This window comes from Anolis carolinensis, unplaced genomic scaffold, assembly GCF_035594765.1.
Source record: "Anolis carolinensis isolate JA03-04 unplaced genomic scaffold, rAnoCar3.1.pri scaffold_7, whole genome shotgun sequence".
NCBI classification, from domain to species: Eukaryota; Metazoa; Chordata; class Lepidosauria; order Squamata; family Dactyloidae; genus Anolis; species Anolis carolinensis.
Genome location: NW_026943818.1, coordinates 4,069,289 through 4,090,884, shown reverse-complemented (window position 1 = coordinate 4,090,884; position 21,596 = coordinate 4,069,289). Strand labels below are relative to the sequence as shown.

Here is a 21,596-nt window from a genome sequence, read left to right as displayed (position 1 = left end):
TTGACTTGGATGGGAAGCTGCCAATGAATACCAGGTGCTGTAGGCTATATTGCAGAGGAAGAGATTGGCAAAACCAGCAGTCCCCAAATTACAGCCCGCGGGCCACATGTGGCCCCTTGAAACCTTTTATCCACCACCACCACCCCCCACCACCCCGGTGGCAGTGGCGCCCAGTACGTGTCTTCCAATGCTTTGCTTGTGGTTTTTATCATGGTATTCTAATTATTATTTAATTATTTATTTAATTAATTATTAAGGGGTGCTTTGCTTGTGTTTTGGGTGCACAAAGGCAGAAGGGGGTTGGGCTAAATGGCCCAAGGGGGTCTCTTCCAACCCTCCTTTATTATTATTATTATTTTATTTTATGACACAGCAAACAAGATAGGTATGCTGGATTTCGTATCACAAAATCACAAGTCGAACACTTCCCAAGTGTCTAGGACTGTGTGATGTATTTTTGGATGATGCGCGCAGATATTATTATTATTATTATTATTATTATTATTATTATTATTATTATTATTGCTCAGTGGCCAACTATAATCTGGCCCTCCAAAGGTCTGAGGGACAGTGAACTGGCCCCCTGTTTAAAAAGTTTGGGGACCCCTGGGCAAAACCATCTCTTCCTTGCCTAAGAAAAAACTTATGAAAAATGCATGGATTGTTCATAAGTCAACAAGTGACTCGAAGGCATACACACACACGCAGTCGTAGCCAGATTCTCTTTCTCTCTCCCTCCATAACTCAAGCTTCGAACAGTAATCAGTAGAGAAAACAGCCCAGGTTGTTTCTTCGATTCCTTGACCCAATTGAAATGTTATGCTTCCAGATGTTCTATCCTCTTTCATATGGATTGGAGCGACAGGAAACGAAAGCCTTCGGAATCGAGAGGAAACAAAGCAATTGGCAAGCTGGGTGCTTAGTCACATTTCCAGGTTTACCTTATGGGCTTTAAATCTGGAGACGACATTATGCAGGCATCTGTTTCTTGGAATCTGTCCTGTTGAGTATTCCAGGTTGGAAATAGTCTTGAAAGGAGAGAAAGCCTGAGGTATCATCATCAAACAGATTTGCATATATTTCCTTCCTCCCAATCGTTCACTCTCTCTTTCTCCCTCTCGCAGCCTCCCTCATATACTCGCTCATATTCTCATATTTGTGTCCCACTCTAAAATTATAGACTTTTCAGTTCCAGCGAGAATCGATTTATGGAATCAATGGAACCAAGCACAAGTGTCGACTTCCTAAGTGACAGTTGATTTAACTAATAGTTCCTAGTTGGGAATAAAAATAGAAATTGGTCTGGATTTTGCAGTCATGCATTTTTATGTTAGTGGCAGAAGGTAGGTTTCATCACAGTGGGATAGGAATCCACCATAGGTTTTGGTCTGAACTTTAAATTTATTTATTTATTTATTTAATTTACAGTATTTATATTCCACCTTCTCACCCCAAAAGGGACTCAGGGCAAATCACAATACACATATACATGGAAAACATTCAATGCCATTAGACATCTAACATATAGACAGACACAGAGGTAATTTCACATTTTTGAGCTTCCAGCTTCATGAGGGCATGCTCGATTCCGGCCACAGGGGGAGCTGCCGCTTCACCGTCCACTAGTGACACCGAGCCCTTGATGGTAGTACTTCCTCATTCTTATAGTGTCGTAATTTAGTTAAATTAGCCTCCCTGCATAAAGTGGTACCTAAATCTCTTACTTGACAGATGCAACTGTCTTTCGGGCTGCTTAGGTCAACAGCAAGCTAGGCTATTAATGGTCGGAGGCTTAACCCAACCTGTGCTGGCTTCGAACTCATAACCTCTCGGTCAGCAGTGATTTATTGCAATCATTTCTCGTGTGAGAGAATTGACCACCTGCAAGGACATTGCCCAAGGGATGCCCGGATATTTTTACCATCCTTGTGGGAGGCTTCTCTCATGTCCCCATATGGAGCTGGAGCTGATAATGGGAGCTCATCCGTGCTGATAATGGGAACTCATTCAAACCAGCAACCTTCAGGTCAGCAAACCAACTTTCAAGTCACCAGTCCTGCTGGCACAAGGATTTAACCCACAGATTTCCCTGCTTCTTGGCAGGGGGTTGGACTGGATGGCCCACGAGGTCTCTTCCAACTCTATGGTTCTATTATTCTCCTGTAAGTCTTGCTTTGCAGGTTTTGTCTCCTTGTCTCTGAATGTTTTTGTCTGATGGATGGAGCATCACCAAAGGAAATGCATCAGTGGAGAAACGCAATGAGAGCTCAGAGCGGCATGAGATGGGTTGACAGGGTGCCATTCTTCATGTCTCCTGCGAAAGCGGAGAGTGGTCTAAGGACGTTTGTGACATCATGAGCCATAGAAGCATCTCAGATCATACCTTGCAAAACCAGCTCCCAGCCAGGATTCAGTTATTTGCTGCAAAGGGACAGGGATTACTCCTCACCAGCATCACATCTTACATTGTGCTGAACTTCCATTGTTATTCATTTTATTGCATTGGATAGACCACATCAGTTACTGTATATACTCAAGTATAAGCCTAGCTATCAGCCCTGTTTTAGGACTGAAAAAGCCCCCCCCCGCGGCTTATACTCAGGTGAGGGTCCTGGTTAGCTTATATTCGTGTTGGCTTATACTCGAGTATATATGATACATTTATTATTATTGGTATTATTACATTTATTATTTTACTCTATTTTTATTGCTATTAATAAATTTATTATTTCACTCTGATATTATTATCGTTGTTATTGCATTTATTATTTTACTCTATTTATTATTGCATTTATTATTTGACTGTATTTGTTAGTCTCATTACATTTTTTATTTTACTCTATTATTATTAAAAGGATACATAAGCACATTTACACTGAAGAAGATGAGAATGGTGATTTAATCAAAGTTGGAAAGCTTTATCTTAAATTACAGTTTTATGTAAATACAGTAGAGTTTCACTTATCCAAGCCTCCTTATCCAAGCTTCTGGATTATCCAAGCCATTTTGTAGTCAATGTTTTCAATATATCATGATATTTTGGTGCTAAATTCGTAAATACAATAATTACTATATAGCATTACTGCGCATTGAACTACTTTTTCTGTCAAATGTGTTGTATAACATGATGTGTTGGTGCTTAATTTGTAAAATCATAACCTCATTTAATGTTTAGTAGGCTTTTCCTTAATCCCTCCTTATTATCCAAGTTATTCGCTTATCCAAGCTTCTGCCGGCCCGTTTAGCTTGGATGAGACTCTACTGTATTCAAAAACATTTCACCTTCTGATGCCTCAATTAGTGTAATTTTATTGGTATCTATTTTTATTTCTGAAATTTACCGCTCTTGGCTTATACTGGAGTCAATGTTTTCCCAGGTTTTTTGTGGTAAAATTAGGTGCCTCAGCTTATAGTTGCGTCGGCTTGTACTCGAGTATATACGGTATTTTTTCTTTGACATTCTTATTACAGTTTTCTATGGCTGAGTGGATGACAACTGGCAGAAGACAGGAAACTGGTGCCATTTTTGGAATCAGCAGGTCAGATATACCCAGAAACTGGTCTAACATTTGAAGCACCAAAATATGTTGGCCAGTGTTATCATGACCAGAGCCGGCCCTAGGTATTTTTCAAGTGTAGGCGAACAGAATTTTGCTCCCCCCCCAAAGCCAATCACTGAAAAATAAAAGCATTGGATAAGCAAAAATGTTGGATAATAAGGAGGGATTAAGAAAAAGCCTATTAAACATCAAATTACATTAAAATTTTACAAATTAAGCACCAAAACATCATGTTTTACAACAAATCAACAGAAAAAGCAGTCTCGACTGCACCCCCATAAGTTTTGCACCCGAAGTGACCGCTTAATTTGCCTCATTGTTGGACCAGCTCTGATTATGACCACCCTATGGAACCCAAATATTAGCAGTGAGGAATTTAGGGATTCTACACAAATAAACTCTAGAATCATAATTCAAAAGAATTGATGAGAACCCTCCAGCAGACAGAAACTAAAAATTCCAGGGCTCCATAATAGCTAAAGTGGGATCAGACTGCTACAACAATGCAGTGTGGATGTATCCTTTGAGGAGAATAAGCAGCAATGCCTTTCCATTGCCTCACAACAGTCCAAAAATATTTCACGATCACCTCCTTCCCAGTTAACATCAATTCCAAGGTCAGTCCGATCAGACTCGCTTATTCCATTGGCCTCCCCTGCAAAATAAAAACAACAACAATGCAATTGCGGGCTAATGCATCTTTATGGCCCATTCCAACGCTCTTTAAATTTTACAGCGCCAGTGTTGGCAGAGCCAAGCACGAATGCAAGAGGGAAGTGAAACACAGAGCAGAGATTTGATTTATTTCAAAAAGTGGTATCGTAATCAACACCAGGTGTAAGCTAATCCTACTCTTATTCCCACAATCTCTGTAGGACGATATTCACCATTTGATCCAAACAAATCCTTGACTCTTTAAAATACTTAAGGGGTTTTGTTTTGCTTGTTTTCCTCTGGAGGGGGTGGATAAATATGTTTGCCTTCAAGGCTCTTGAAAAGAGTATAGAGAAACACTTTGGATTTTATGTTATACTTACAATAACCTTTCTTATCAACTTTGGTACTTGGTGGGGCGTTTATCTCTATTCAAACGCAGCTACTGGTCACTTCCATGTCAGTATGGTGGTGCAACAATTATGGTTTTTAGTCTGAACATGAAAGCCCGAGGCCTTAAGGAAAGCAGTAGGGTTGTGCATGGGTTTCGTTTCTTCCATTTTCTTCGGTACCTTTGGTACTTCGGGAGCACGTAACAGTAACAGCCCTTCCGGTATGAAAACCCACCTGACACGAAAGCAAATGGGAGCTGATCTCAGTTCCTCCTCCCGTATTCAGTATTATAGTTGAATCTTTTTTATTTTCCGTTATTCTCCTGATTCTTTTTATTTTGTGGGACTGACTGGGAGTTGGGGACCTGGGGGATGGTGGGTGGTGTGTGCACGCACTTTGGAGGCTTTCAACCTTTTACCTTCTTCTTCTCCTTCCCTTTGTCTTCTTCAGAAAATACTTCTGAAAGATAATAATAAATAAATAAATAAATAATAGTAAGTAAACTTTTATTATGGTCAATGACCAGCTCATATCAAGGGCACCCAGTCCCGTACATCCATATGAAACCCGAGAGGTTATATACTTCAAAATTAATAAAATTCCTATAAAACTGAATCATTGACAAAATTTAAAATCTAGGCTAAAGACTTCAATATTAATAGAAACCATTATAAAATTGATTCGTTGACAAAATTTAAAATCTAGGTTAAAAACTACAACATTAATAAAAACCATTATAAAATTGAATCATTGACAAAATTTAAAATCTAGGCTGAAGATCACATACCAGTACCATTAAGACCCAACTCAATAATAATAATAATAATAATAATAATAATAATAATAATAATAATAATAACTTTATTTATACCCCGCCACCATCTCTCGGGGCAGCTTATATGTGGCAGAGGCCCAAACAACATAGGACAAAATATAGGCAACATAATACAAATCACAATATAAAAAGATAAAACAGTAATACAATATATCAATTAAAACAAAAATACAGGATAAAAAAATTGCATTTAAAACACAGGATCATCCGAGGGAGTCTATTAATAATAATAGTAATCCGAGCAAACAAAAAGAGAAGTCAGCCTCTCCTCTAGAGTAGAAAGTAGAAACAGCTTTCAGGATGCAAAACCCCAAGCAGAAAGGAGATTGCAGCCTTGCAGGCAAGTGAGGGGATTTTTAAGGTAGTCCAGGTCATACAGGTCATAGCTCTTCTTTCCCTGGACCTCCTTAAAATGCCTCTTGGGAAGCTGTGCTTTTAGTGAATCCACCTCATGCTTCTATCTCAAACTTCCTCCCAATCTAAGCAAGTTCTCCATATAATCCAATACCTGTTTTTTAAAACGACTGGTAGGATCCCATTGAATCATTGTCTATATTGTGAGAACACTTGAGCAAATCCTTTGGGTTCAATAGTTCTACTCTATTTGGAGCAGCTATTATTATTATCATTTTGTTTATTTATATGCCACTTTTCTCTCCAAAGGGAGACTCAAAGTGGATTTTCGTCCCAATGGGACACTGACTCCTCTCTAGGTTTTGCACAGCTTTAAAGGAGTTCTCTAAGGTGCTGAATCTAATTTGAGGAGAGGATTCAGCACCATGGATACCTCTTTGAAAACATTCATTAAAATCTGAAGTGGATTCATTGCTCCACTGACAAGGGGTCCCCAGTCGCTACATCTGGGACTAGCAGTAATATTTCGGCTGGTTATCCTCCTCATAATAATATGACACAAGTTGTCTTGTGTGCTTTTATTCAAAAGGGAAGGTGGCATGCAAATTGTCCCAATGAACCATCAATCAAACAAGCCTGTCCGTCTCTATTTTTGCACATGCATATATTCCGTCTGCTAAAAAAAATCGCCATGCAAATAAATAAGTGACTTTTCCCATTCTTTCTCTCCCCTTCTGCTCCAATGTAAAGACCGAGCCCAAGTTCCTTGTCATTGTCCACAAAAGTGCTAAAAGTTCACTGCCTTGAATACATTGTCATCCCCCCTCCGCCACCCTCAGCTCCCTGCCTCTTCGCTTGACAAGGGCTGTCAGAAAAGGTTTCCATCCATTTCTGAGGTCTGTGTAACGGGTTCATTATAGAAGTCAACGTGACAGGTGTGGAAAATGGGACAGGCACCTTTTTTCTTAACCGCTGAACTTATGTGACAAGAAATCAATCTTCCTGAATGGGGAGGATTGTCGTCACCGGGGCCCAAAGTCCCCAGAGAAAGGGAAGAGATCAGGAAACTCGAAGAACAACAACATGCAAAAAAGTTTGGGCTGAGTTTGCTTTACTTGTGGATGCAGCACCTGAACTCTGTTTTCTGCTGCCCTTGGGGACTAGGACGCGGAAAAATGACTTCAAACGACAGAAAAGGAGGTTCAGCTTGAACATTAGGAAGAACCTCCTAACTGTGAGAAGAGCTGTTCAGCAATGGAACTCTCTCTCTGCCCCGGAGTGTGGTGGAGGCTCCTTCTTTGGAGGCTGAATGTCATACCCCAGCTACCTTTGGCTTCTGAAGCTGATTCAGAAATGAACTTTGACCAGGATGAAGCTTATTCTGACCTTTTGCCCAGTTCTCTGAGCTCCTTTCAGTTACAGCTGCTGGCTGTTGATAGTTCAGATGCTTCCTTAATTGGGAGAGATACTGGAGATGTTACTCCCATGGCTGAACCAGATGTCCAGAGTTCTCCAGAGAACTTGCCCTTCAACCGAAAGGAGTTTTTGCATCGCCAGAGATCAGAAAAACAAGGGCTTAGAAGGAGTAACCGCTTGGCATCTCGAGGGGATTGTGGATAAGAAGATTCCCTTGGGAACCTTTGGGGAGTTTGGTCTCCCTTCGTTGGAATCTGATCTTCATTCCATAAAAGTGCCTTGCACTGCAGACAATTTGCAGTGTCAACGTAGCATTTTCCTGAGAACACTTCACCGACTCCAGTTCCCTGATTTCACCAAGCCAAGCCTCCTGTTTCTGGCTGCCAAACCAAGCCGCGACTCCCAATTTAACCCAGAGTAAATTCACTTCCTTGCCTTGTTCCTGAATCAAGTTTGATCTTCGCTTCGTCTTGTTCCTGCTTTGATATCCACGATCTCCTAGTGACTGGAGACCTTGTTATTCAGCCTTTCTTCCTTGTTGTTCCCTGCTCAAACTTCCCAACAGTTTGAGCGTGTTTTGGTTTTGGACTTTGGACAATAATATTGGACATTTTGCTTCATCTTTTTGGACTTATTCATACCTCATCACAAAGGACTATTTCCCACTCATCCATTCTGCTTATGCATTCCTGAATTTATATTTGCTTTAATAAAGATATTATATGATTATTGGTCTCTGTCTAGTTTCCAGTGTTCACGCTGCCTTGGGGTGCAACACTGAAGCTGGATGACATCAAATGACAGAAAAGGGTGTTCCACCTGAACATCAGGAAGAACTTCCTAACTGTGAGAAGAGCTGTTCAGCAATTGAACTCTCTCTGTGTCCCCGAGTGTGGTGGAGGCTCCTTCTTCAGAGGCTTTGAAGCAGAGGCTGGATGACCATCTGTCGGGGGTGCTTTGAATTCAATTTTCCTGCTTCTTGGCCAAATGGGGTTGGACTTGATGGCCCACGAGGTCTCTTCCAACTCTATGATTCTATGATGCTATGTGTTGCGAATTAAACCAGGTACAAGGAAAAACAAAGCATGCTGAGCACTCCAACTCAAGCATAGCACACAGCTTGGCCTAAAATGAACAGCTATTGAGTGGCTGGCAAGATGATTTTGCTACATATCCATTTAGTTTTTTTAAAAAATGTCCCCGCCGAGCTCGGAAAGATCTATAAAGTGCTGAGAGTTCTTTTTATGTTCTCTTTTATCCCTTGCCAATGAAGGGGTAGGGGAGAGAAATATTGTGTAATTTATGCCAGTTCATATACTAATACATATATACATGTATACAGATGACCAAGGCTGTTTGAAATGGCAGGCGGGACAAATAAGAGGGATCCCTTGAGAAAACGACCAGTTAATATTCTCTTTCTCCTTCTCCCCGTTTGAGAAATATTGACGCTCTTTGCCTTGAGAGATGGTGATAAATACGGGGCGGCTTTATGATTAGGAAGACGCTTGCAACATCATGGAGCTCCGGTGCCTTAATACAGAATTCATGAGCTGCTTGCAGCCGCTTGCATTAAACCACTTAGCGTAGGTCACTTCGCCGAAGCTCATATATTTGCATTCTAACCAGAAGGCTGTCGGGCAGAAGCCGCCTTTTAGAGAGCACTCCCAAGATTGGAAATGGCTTCCGAGCACAAGTCACGCACGTATTTTTTGATGTTGTGAGAGGTTTTGCCTACCTTCCTTCCTCTTTTTCCCATGAGAAGTCTCTATTTTGCACAAAGGAGACCTTCGGGGGATGAACTTCACTGGAGAAGAACTGCTACCAACAGGAGGAAAAGCAGAGCCAAGAAATCGCAGATTTAGTATGGTCTGAGCAGATTTCACAGAATTTAAGAAGTTGGAAGACGCCACAAGGGTCATCTGGGCCCAGGCCCAGCCCTAGGTAATTTTCAAGTGTAAGCGAACAGAATTTTGGCATGCCCTCCCCCAAACCAATCACTGAAAAATAAAAGCATTCGATAAGTGAAAATGTTGGATAATAAGGATAATAATAACTGCCTAAATTGCCTTATGAGTGAACCGCCCCTGTCTGGGCCAGTCCTATTCCGCCACAAACAATGAAAGCACTCCTGAAAGACACACATCCAACTGCTATTCAAAGACCTCTCAAAGAAGAGGTCCTTAAACTACCTTCCAAGGCAATTTATCCCATTGCTAAACTACTCTTACAAAATAAGTTCTTCCTAATATAGGATACAACATCCTCAATAGGTCAATGTCCAGACTCTGTGAAGACATACAGAGGGGAAAAGACCCCAGAACCTTCCCAGATAATATGTTGTATTTCTGAACCAGTTGTGTATATGTGTGTCTTCAAGTCACCTATAGCCTCGTGGTGACCCTATGAATTTCACAGGGTTTTCTGAGATCAGGAATCCTGTTGGTTTTGCCCATTCCTTCTTCCAGAATGCAACCAACATCCTGGTATTCATTGGTGGTCTCCTATCTGAGTACTAACCAGGGCAGGCCCTGCTAAATCGCAAGATCAGACTCTTACCATCAAGAACTGCCTTCCACCATTCAGCCATAACCAGACACTTAGGTTCCTCACTAAGTTGCAGAGGTTCTAATCTTCACTAAATCCCAGAATTTCAGTAAGACGGAGCCCTGAAAACAGAAATGATACAAAATTCATTGAAGTGTGTGGAGCAGATACACAGCAACCTGAATCTTATTGGAGAACCCCACCCAGAGCAGACCTAAGGAATCATCTGGAAAGTCAACCTCATTATTTCAACAATTCAACTAGAAGTTGGACTGCCAACATTTTTGGGTTCTTGTGAGTCTGAATATTGCCATAGATTGCATCCCCCTGATTCTACATAAACTCCCAAGATGGCCTCCATCTCTGTCATCTGTTGGGTTAGTTCTATTCCTTGCACCAAGCTGTTAGCTCTTAAATTAATGGATGAGACAACTGCTATTGATCTTCTTAATCTGTGTGAGTAATGAAGGTCCAGCTATCGTACTTGATCCTCAAGTGCTGGGATAATATGGAGAAAACATTCTCAATTCCACCGCTGCTCGTGTGTTTTCATTCTCGCAAATTGCGGCTCTGCAGCTCTTTGGCTTCCTGCAATCTTCTTGCTGAAGGGTTTTTGTAGCCGTCTCTTGTTTCCCTTTATCCTCCGTTCCTTAATGAGAAGTCCCCCCACTATCTTCCCTTCCATTGTATTTAGATATTGTAAATAATTGATCTTCAGGATTAAAGGCAGTGGCTGGACAAAAGCCGAAATTTGCTCTCAAATGCATCTGGAATAAATCGAAGCCTGCTAAGAGGACTCAGCGTGATGCCTCTTTCACGGGGCCACTAAACCGTCAATGCGGATTGGACATTTGTTTGACTACATTGTTTGCGTTTGTTATCATTTCCCCGGGAAAAAAACTAATTAAGGGACTAATTGATTGTTTTGTTGTGCTACTAATTAACTCCATATGGTGCACATCTCTGTGGAGCTACAGTAAGAATTATTGGGACTTTGGTGATTTAATGTGTCACTTCTGGGTTAAGGGACGAGTCTGTGAAACTAATCAGCCGTAGGGGGACACAGGATGGGGAGCCACCAGGCCCCTTTGTCCTGGCCATGATTGGTCTATTCAGTTGTCAAAGGGATGCCTGAATATCTGAGCCAGAGGACAAAATTCTCCATTCAGGAGACAGAAAGCAATTTATGCTCAGAGTTAAGGAGTTAAGGGCTCTCCATGCAGTCATGTCTACCAAATGACCTTGGAGGTGTCTATGGTTGGCTCTTCGTCTTAGAAATTGAGATGATCACTGTAAAGATGCTGAGGTGACAGGGAATGGAATCCTTTTTGAATCCCACCGCTGCCACCAAATATGTACAGAACTGAGGGTGACAGGGAATGGAATCCCTTTTGAATCCCTCCGCTTGCCACCAATATGTACAGAGGTGAGGTGTCTGACAGGAACGTGTGACAGCGATGGAATCCCTCTGATCCTACACACACACACAGATACCACCAATTAATAAAGATGTTTTATGAGAGATTATGTTAATTAATTATTTGTTTGACTATCTTCTTCGCTGCCACCAATGGAGGAGACGTCAGGCAGATGGCACTGGTTCTTTTAAGCTGTCTCTATTTGCTCCACTTCAGATGTCGATGTTACTTAACTTAATATAAGAGTATGACAGAGGCTTGGTTAGAATAAAATCAAAACAAGTTTATTGCAGGTACAGAGCTTGATGGTTTCATATAACTTGTTAAAGGCACTTCGCTTAATGGTTACAAACAGATATGAGGTGGTCAAACTTTCAAAATATTCCTTTCTCTGGATTACACCAAACCCTGATCCTCCTGGATCCCCTGGGATTAATTTTCCCTAATCCACAGGCTCTATAAATGACCCTAGACAAGTCACCTAACTTGCCTAGTCTGGTCTAACCTAAATCTGACTCAAATCCTTCTATTTAAGCCAGCCTGATTCTCCTCAGAAGAATCAGTTCCTCCACTGTGACTAGAAAATCACAGACTGCCTGGGTTTTAAAATATTCCCCCTTTTCCTTTCCAGGCGGCGGTTGGCTCCGCCCCTGTTGCTAGGGTAACCTGTTCCAGCATTCTAAGATGGCTACCTTCCCCCACACATCATCAATTCAAATACTCACCATTTTAAACTTTAGCCAAACCTGACTGTCATCTATAAACTAAACATGTCATCTATAAACAAAATATAATTATACACTTCTTCACAATCACCAACCCCCAGAGTTGGACACGTCTAGACTTAATGTCAGGGGAAAACCTTTGCCTTTACCTAAGGAGAATGAATTGTGGATTCATTGGGCTTGGAGTTTGAGAAACCAAGTGTTTACACTTGGGTTTTTTTTGGGGGGGGGGGGGGTTTACACCTGGTAATGCATGGCAAATAACAATGTGGGGCACTTTGATGGCCTACTTGAATAGACAACATGTGCACCAAGACATGCCACATGCATGGAGCAGAGTTGTGGGTGATATAAGACCAGGCCAGCCTCTCAGAGTCCTCTCTTCATGTTTCGTATGTGAATCCCTCCTTGACCATGGAATCATACAACTGGAAAAGACCACAACAGATTTCTCAGCCAGGGAGCCCTCAGGTTCTGCAAAAGATTGGTAGGGGTCTGTGAGAGATTTGGATTGGGAAGAAACCACCCTTTTTAAAGTTGTAGATACATATTTTTATTTCTTCTTTGTGGTCTCTGTGAAATCACACACGGGTCTTGTGAGTAGGCATGGAACAGCTTGGAATTCTCTATAGCTTTAAGAAGCCTCTTGGTGGTACCATTTCAGGTGCAAATGGGATCTTCTGACTTCCCATTACCTTTTGCAAAGTCCTGAGGAACAGGACACACTGCATCCTCATCACCCATGGTGAACTTGGCATAGTTCATCCATATGCTCCAGACCACATACTCTAAAAAGCTTTTGATGGTCTACAGCAGGGGTCCCCAAACTAAGGTGGCCCTCCAAGGTCATTGACCTGGCCCCTGTCCTAAACTTTAGACTTAGGGTTAACCTACGTCTGAAACGACTTGAAGGCACACAACAACAACAATGTATTTTGGACTATTTCATCATAGTCCGGCCCCCCAACAGTCTGAGGGACTGTGAACTGGCCCTCCACGTAAAAAGTGGACCTCAGGGGTCCAGAGGTTGAGGAACTGCTCATCCCATCATGCTTTACTATTATCCAAAGTACTGTATCTAAGTCTAATTGAAATTAGAGTTCAAGGACATCTGGGAAACAGGTCACCGAACTGAATGTAACATCCGCTCTGACTAGAAGAATGCTAAAATGAATTAGACTTGTTCTTCTCTTCAGTAGATTTCATTGATTTCAGCCAGTCTACCCTAGCGAGAGTGAATATCAGATTTAGCCCATGCTAAGTCATTCTGGTTGCGTAAATTGACTATCTACACATTACAATTCCATCTTCATTTATATGCTCTTTGACCTAATTTGTATTCAAAGAGGCTCCTAGTATACCATTAAGTGCACAGAAGAAGCAATAGGTTGCTATGACAGGGAACACTTCACCTTTTGAATTTCTGCCCAACGTGCAGCTGTTCAACTTCTCCATCCCCACTTTGGGCCAAGAGAGGTCATTTTGCCATAGGCAAGCTGCCATTATGCCCTGACCTATTTGAGATTCGAGCACCAGATCGGATGATTGCTTCCCTCACCTCCAATCCCCGGCCTCCTTTGTTTTCCACCTTTCCAAGGGCTGCTTTAATAGAGAGAGGCAATGCTACCTGAATGCAGAAGGCCCTCGGACGGATATGGATGTGGCAATCAGGCCCATCCCCTCCTACCTTTCAATGAATCAGAAAGCAAGAGATGATATTAACCTGTCAATTTGCTCACTCCTGTCGCTTAGAACAATTTTGGGTGAATTACCAGCTATAGAAAATCACTTTAGATGTTCATTAGCCTGGAAGCAGAAATGATGATAAATGTTATGAGGACCAATTCTCTCTTTCAGACCCCACCCCCCACCCTTTTAAGGTGCATATGAATAGCTGAAATGCATCCCATCCCTGGTGGATATTTCCAATCTGGGTAGCGGATAAGTCAATACTTTCCCACAGATCTAGTTGGTCTGCTTCGTCTGGGAAGAAGAAAAAATATGGGGGGGGGGGGGAAGCTGAGGTGGGCCTATGCTACAGAAATAAAGGAGAACTGGTTCAAAATGTTCCACATGTGGAATTTGACTTTTATACACATGTGATGGGAATGTAAGAAAATCAAAAATTTTTGGGAAGCCAGGGCACCTAAAGAGAGGTTCTTGAGGATTTCTCTGAAAAGGATGGCCTTTTGAGTCTTTAATGAAATAACAAAGTCTTTATTGATGAACAAATAATAAATCTTCAATGAGTCAAATAACACTTCAAGGTTTCCTTAATAAACTGTTGGCTTTTCAATCTTGTCCTCAGGGGACGGGCAATTGGCTTGGGATAACTATATTTTCTCTGTAAGAAGAAAATCCCCTTATAACCTCTCCCAGGCTGTCTATCATGTGGGCCTAGCTGATGTGGGACCTAATACCAATTCCAAATGTGTTTGGGCATCGAGTAGACCTACCAACCAAGGCTTGCAAATGTTTCAGCTGGGGTTCCATGAATCTGTGATGCTGTTCTCTCTCCAAGGTTTCTTTGGAAACTTTAGGGCTGTTTCCCTCAGGAGCTGTGAGGCTGAGAGGCTGTGAGCTCTCAGCCAGAGCTTTTGGGACTTTTCCCCTGAAATTTCTGTTTCTGTTTTCTTGGATGTTCTATATTCCCGGATGTTCTTGAGATATGAAGCTTTTCTACGGGACGACCTGGTCTACATCCTATAGCTTAGCTTCCTTAAGTGAGACTGACTTATAAATGGCTCCTTCCCTCCCAGAGCCCTGAACAAGGGGCGGAACCAAGCTTAATGATGATGGACAGGTGGCCTGTCCTATGACTGCAAACATTAGCAGCAAGAAAATAAAGCTGGAGCTTCTGGTACAGCCGTACTAGCACATGGTGAGTAATGCATAGCAAATAATGGGACGAACATCCTCTATGGAGGATCCTGGAACCAAACCCCAGCAGATCAGGCCCCACTGTAGAGCATCTCAGTGAGATATAACTCCTTGCTTCTCATACTCCTGTGGTGATTGGGATGATTTGTTGTGTTTTTAATGCACACATTATTTTTTCCTGTATGTTCTTTTTAATCCTCATAGCTTTTTTCCAAAACATGATACAAATCAACATGAAATAAGTCCATTAAAACTGCAGTAATTTAACCAAGCTCAAACAGGAGCAGTAAAATCCATACCGAAGGGGGGGATCCAAAACCCTGAGGAGCAAAGTGAGATTCCTGCAGTTAAAAACAATTGGTAAAAGGGAACATTTCACTCCCTGTGGGAACAGCAGCACTGGCTACCAGTTGGTATCCAGGCAGAATTCAAAGTGCTGGTTATGAACTGTGAAGCTATACATGCTGTTTAGGTCTAGACAACTGTGAGCACTACATCTCCTCATTTGAGCCTGCATGAGTTTTAAGATCCCCAGAGTTTTCTCTCATTTGCCTCATTTCCACCATGATCATGGTGACACAATGACCACTCCAACGCTTTGGAACTCCCACCACAAGAAGTCAAGAAAGTTAATTTTGTTCACTCTCCTTCCATTGTTTTGTTTAAATGATTATTTGACAACTAGGGATCTATTAACATATAAACAAGCTGGAATGTAGCCATGTAGTGGTTAGCGAGGAGCACAGATAAGGGGATCCATGCCCGGTGAGCATATGCTAAACCAAAAGGGCCAGGATGGAAAAACAACTCACCAGGTTAAAGACAAGCCCAGACAGCAATCTCTCAGTCTTAGGTGAACCATGCAATTATACAAACATTCTTGGGCTATTTTGAGCTGTTGTGGGAAGTCATCTATCTATCTATCTATCTATCTATCTATCTATCTATCTATCTATATCTATCTATCTATATGATCAATGCACCCGGTGATTACCTGACTTGGGAAATGGCCAGAGGAGTTTGTCTAGCCTTCCCTTTTCTCAGCAGAGTCATGGAGGGTTGACCATCTCTGAGCTACATCTTGATACATTTTATAGTTTATACATCTATATAAATAAAAGGATAGAAATTTGAGCCTAGAAGTAAACAACAAAACTAAATGCCCCAGAACCATGAAACTTGACAACAGAACCCAATGGCCTCGCCGCTAGGTTCCTACCACAAAACTGAACCTCCAGAACCGAACCAGGACTTGCAAAACCCCAAAAACTGGGAAAACGAAAAGAGCATGCACCGGATAGGAACAGGTGCGCGCTCATCACACACCCCACCCTTCACCCTCAACGGTCGTTCCTCGATTCCCTCGATTGCTGTGACTTCTGGGAATGATTTGTTGGCCAGGTGGAAAGCAGTTAATAGCCTTGCAGCCTCAAAGCCTGGCCATTTTTTCTTATGGGAATCCTTGTTTTATATAAGAAATAGATAATCTATAGTCAAAAGAAACAATTTACACAGACAATAATGAAAAATAGATACAATTTATTGAAGGGCTAGATACCATAGAGTTGATCCCCCATCCCATTTATTGCCTGGGGTGCAAAAATTAGAAGCAGCACTCAGTCACAACACATGAGGGACTGGGAATTGCATCTCGGTGTATCCTAATCCTCAACAGAACCGACTCTTTTGACTTGTGCAGCTGTTAAGACAGGTTTGCAGGGGGGCATTTCTAATTGTGACAAGAGTGCCATGCTTGTAGATATGAATACCAAGCAGATACATGCATAAGTCTACCTTAGGCATTTATAACTTTCAATCGAATGCCAGACTAAATAAATGAGGACAATTAAAAGGCTGGGAGAATTGAAATCGCCTCCTACAGTGCCTAAAAAGCAACTAAAATGATGCATGGGAAGTAGGTGTTTGGCTTTCGTGGTTGTTTTTGGTCGATTCCATCTTTCACAGGCTGGAATCCTGTTGCTCTCTTACACATCGGTGTCCAATATGCAATATCCCCCACTCAATTCAAGGTCATGTAAACTGAGCTGCGGAAAAACTCAGGTGTGTTTTTGCTTATGCATTGTGTTGTGCATGCCATTCTCTCCTTCTAAGTGAATCAATTTCATCACAAAGTTGCACATTTATCCCACATGTCTGTGGAAGCAAGTGTTATTTGTACATTGAGCACTACGCATGCCGACCTTATCTATTTCAGAAGTGGCATGTGAGCGAGGGATCTGAATTTTAAATATTGAAATCAGTGCAAGAATATATTCTATCTCGGCTTTCATTCAAATAGATACCAGCTGGCTGGAACGTTACGCACAGGCGCACACTCCTGCCCACATACCCTGCCGAGAGGACTCCTTAAGTAATTATTACTCCATAGCAAGACTGTCAAATCTGCTATTAACCTGAGGGCAAAGTGCATTTTCTTAATCAGTCAGAGTTCATATTCTATATTTTTAATGCGTGCACACACAGGTGTATAAGAGTACAGAGATGATTGCTGGACTTAATCACAGGGAAAAGTGCCGAACCTGGTATTTCTTTGAGAAGAAAAACAGCAAGAGAAGTCCAGCTCCACTACAGGGGTGATAGGTTGCAATGTTTCTAAGCAGTATTTTGCACTGATTGAATTAGCTGTGCAAGAACGATTAAGTCCTTATTTAACACTGGGCACCAGGTTTGCTTATGGCATGGCCATAGAATTGTATTGTTGTCCGAAAAATGGGAACAGATTGGTTTGTTGACATAAATCCAGGGGCGGTTCACCCGCCAGTCAAACTAGGCATTTGCCTGTGGCGCCATCTTGTTGGGGGTGACACGGGCAAATCCTGGCTCCGCCAGGAAGGCGTTCTGAGCTTTGCAGACCAGAGAAGCTGCGTCCGCTTCTCTGGTCTGCAAAGTGCTGAGAAATGCCTTCCTGGCAAGAAGGAAGCCATTTCTCTGAGCTTTGCAGACCAGAGAAGCGGCACCCACTTCTCTGGTCTGCAAAGCGCCAAGAAATGCCTTCCTTCTCATTGCTCAGTGCTTTGCAGACCCCTCCCCACTCCTCCCTGCTGCTCAGCCCCCTCCCTGGTTTGGAGGGGCACCAAAATTCAGGGGTGGGGGTGCCAAAATTCTTATTGCATACTCTCAAAAATTACCTAAGGACGGCTCTGCATAGATCAATAGACTTGCCTGGACTCTCCTTTGAAACGGCGGATGTAAGCAGGCCTGTAGCAAGGGGGGGGGGGGGGTTAGGGGTTCAACCCCCCCCCCCCGGAAATTTTTCAGGTTATAAAAAAACCTGGTTTACTCATGAATTTTAACTGGTTAACCAAATCCCCATGCTAAGTCTATGAGACATAAAACATTAAGAGTCCCTCCAGGCACTATTTCAAGCAGATATTGACAGGTTTGTAGCAGGGGTGTGTGTGCTAGGGGTTCAACCACCCCCCCCCCCAAATTTCAAAACCACTCCTGAATTTTTTTCTGGCTACAGCCCTGGATGTAAGGACTGCCACTTGGTCCTTTGTACATTTGTAGAGTAGTCCTAGTCATCACAATAGGAAACGGGGCACAAAGGACACAGAAATCCCAACTTTCCACTTATCGGCATTCAGACAGAGAGTCCAGTGCCTTCTTTAACATTTTCAGACAAAAGGACTATATGGAGAAAACTAGGTCAAGAGAGGGAAACTCAGCCAGCCCTGGCAACTACCTTGCCTGAATCTCTCGGAATGAAATTCTGGAATGATTATAAGCAAAAAGGTACTGCAGCAGCTTGGGATTCCACTCCTATATTCCATCCTCTATTGAAATTCTCCCCATCTCCCCTCGCCTTCAGTTGGCATTACCGGATTATTGAGTCTCATATTCATCTGTCTCTAAAAAGATTAAACTGTCCTCTGGAAAAGGCCACTGCGCCCCAAAGGAAGAAGCGATCTCCTTACTACACACTTCTTCCCTTCTTCCCTCCCACTAGCCCCAACATCAAATGGATGAGTTCAGCAGAAATTTTTGCAAGTTGGTGAGTAGTACCAAAACCTCTCTGAAGAGCATAGAAAATAGCCTTGCTTCCTTTTCTCCCCACGCACACTGATATATATTCTTAAATAAGTGTTTATTGTGCTCTCTGGTGCAAGGCTATTCCAGTATCACGATTGTGCCATCTGGCTATGTGAGAGGTTTGGGCCAATTCTATCGTTGGTGAAGTTCAAGGGACTCTGATTGTAGGTGAACTATAAATCCAGCAACTACAACTCTCAAATGTCAAGGTCTATTTTCCCCAAACTCCACCAGTGTATTTGGGCATATTGAGAATTTGTGCCGTGTGGTCCATATCCATCATAGTTTGGAATCTACAGTGCTCTCTGGATGTAGGTGAACTACAACTACCAAACTCAAGGTTAAACTCCACCAAACCTTTCCAGTATTTTCTGTTGGTCATGAGAGTTCTGGGTGCCAAGTTTGGTTCAATTCCATCGTTGGTGGAATTCAGAATGTTCTTTAATTGTAGGTGAACTATAAATCCCAGCATCTACAACTTCCAAATGACAAAAACAATCCTCCTCAACCAGTATTCAAATTTGGACGTATCGGGTATTTGTGCCAAATTTGGTCCAGTGAATGAAAATACATCCTGCATATCAAATATTTACATTACGATTAATAAGAGTACCAAAATAACAGTTTTGAAGTGTCAGAGTATTTGCAGCTCTGCAGTAGTTGGATGGAAGCAGTGGAGCGCAGAACGAAGAGACACTCAGAGACGTTGGTAAACCTATTTACAAAGTTTTACTGTATGCAGCAGTAATCAACACAAACAGACTTGCAGACGACAGATGAACACAGGACTGTTCTGTTCTCCAACAAAACTTGACTCAAACTCTAGGCAGACAGAACTCAACTGAACAGAACTGCACTGATGCAATCGTTATGCACAAACACTTGTGTCTGGATACTCCCTAGTTCCAGCCACACATCAAGGTCATCATAGCTTCTTGGCAATTAACTCTTTCCACATTATGGTACAATCTGGATGATGCAATCAGTTGCAATACAAGCATGGCACAAATTGCATTTAAACACTATCAGTACACAAATCCCACATTAACATGAAGTAGCAACGAAAATAATTTTATGGTTGGGGTTCACTACAACATGAGGGACTGTATTAAGGGGTTGTGACATTAGGAAGGTTGAGAACCACTGGTTTAGGTGGACATGGTCAAACAACCCAGTTCAGTTCTGCACATAAGTACATAAGGTCATTGCAAAAATTTTGAATCTCAAGCTGGGAGTCAGCCATTGTTTACTTCTATAAACATGTTGGCTTTCCTCTTTGTGTTGACAGTGGCGAATTGTGTCTTTTGTGTCAGTGGGGTGGCATATTTGTGCCTTAAGGAGCCATGGCATTAAGACGTCTTTGTGAGAGGGCAACCAAGATGACAGGCCAAGAGTCGCAGCAGACATTCCTTGCTCCAATTCTCCAGGATGAAGCAGGTCACAAATCTAAACAGGCAAATGAATTCCTAATAAATTCACAACAAACCACCATCTGTTTCAATTTCCGATCCCCCTCCCCAAGAGAAGCCTCCTTTCTCAGTCTATGGGAGTGCTTTTCTTGTACCCAAAACCTCTGGCTGGAAACTCGCAACAGCAGGGTTGCCTTCATGACACATTACTGTGTCATCACTGTAAATATTACAGCCATATGGATTTTCAATAGCCAAACACCATGCTGCTATTAATATGAAATGCAATAAGATATTTTGGGTTTTGACAATCTCAGCCGTAAATGTTGGCCTAGGAAGTGGAGGGGGAGGACGGAGATGCCTCCTGGCGACACTTGTGCGTTATTTGTTCACGACGTCCCACCAAGTAGAATATTATAAAGGGCGGGCAGGGGGGAGTCATAATAAATAATCAAGATAATGAACTTTCCGGGCTTTCCTCTGTTCAAAACATTTGGGAATGCCTGCTCTCTGCCTCAGGGAGTGGCAATTGCTCTTAGCGAATCCTTTTCACCAGTAATGTAGGTCATTCGGAGCCATGTCGAGAACAGTTGTGAATGGGAACCATCTAAACAGTCATCAAATTCCGAAATCAGAATAATCCAGGTCATAGTATTTCCATTCTATGGAGCTGTGAAAGTTGAATAGTGAAGCAAGCTGATAGGAAGAAAATCAACTTATTTGACATGTGATGTTGGAGAAGAGTTTACAGATTCTATGGTCAGCCAAAAAGACAAATGAATGGGGTCCGAGAGCAAAACAACCCTGAACTCTCCCTAGAAGTCAAAATGACTAAACTGAGACCGTTATACATTAGCTATATTATTAGAAGTGTCGTGCCTCCGCAAGATTTCTCACTGTTTACTCCTGTTAAGCATTCATTTAGTTGGAGGAGGTTAGTATTTTATGTATAGTTTGTAGGGTTAGTCTAGATAGCCCCTTCCTCCTTGTATTTGAAACCTCCCTTGCCCGGTCATTTTAAGACTCCTCTTTGGGACAGACCACAAGTTAACTATGAGTCAATTAGGGTTGTGCTCAGATTTCATTTCTTCCATTTCCTTCGGTATCTTCGGTACTTTGGGAACCCATAACGGTAAGAGCCCTCTTGGTACGAAAACCTGCCCAACACAAAAGCAAGTGGAAGCCAATTTCAGCTCCTCCTCCCCTATTCGGCATCACAGTTGAATCCTTCTGATTTTCCTTTATTTTCCTGTTTCCTAGATCCCTTTCCCTTGGACCTGTTTTCAAGCCAGGTGTCACCCATTCTATATTGATACCTTTCATGTTGCACCAGACTTTTCTCTCTGTTCAAA

At 42.1% G+C, this 21,596-nt stretch overlaps 1 long non-coding RNA gene across 1 annotated transcript in view; it reads right to left on the bottom strand.

Annotated features, from left to right (window-relative positions):
- Nucleotides 1-1,194: 1,194 nt before the first annotated feature.
- LOC134293253 (uncharacterized) overlaps nucleotides 1,195-21,596 on the bottom strand; it is a 61,475-nt gene continuing 41,073 nt past the window's right edge. Inside the window, exons 2-3 of the long non-coding RNA XR_010000276.1 lie at nucleotides 5,026-5,066; nucleotides 1,195-4,215 (exon numbers count right to left, since the gene is read on the bottom strand). This is a non-coding gene — a long non-coding RNA (uncharacterized LOC134293253). The remainder of the gene's footprint in view (nucleotides 4,216-5,025; nucleotides 5,067-21,596) is intronic.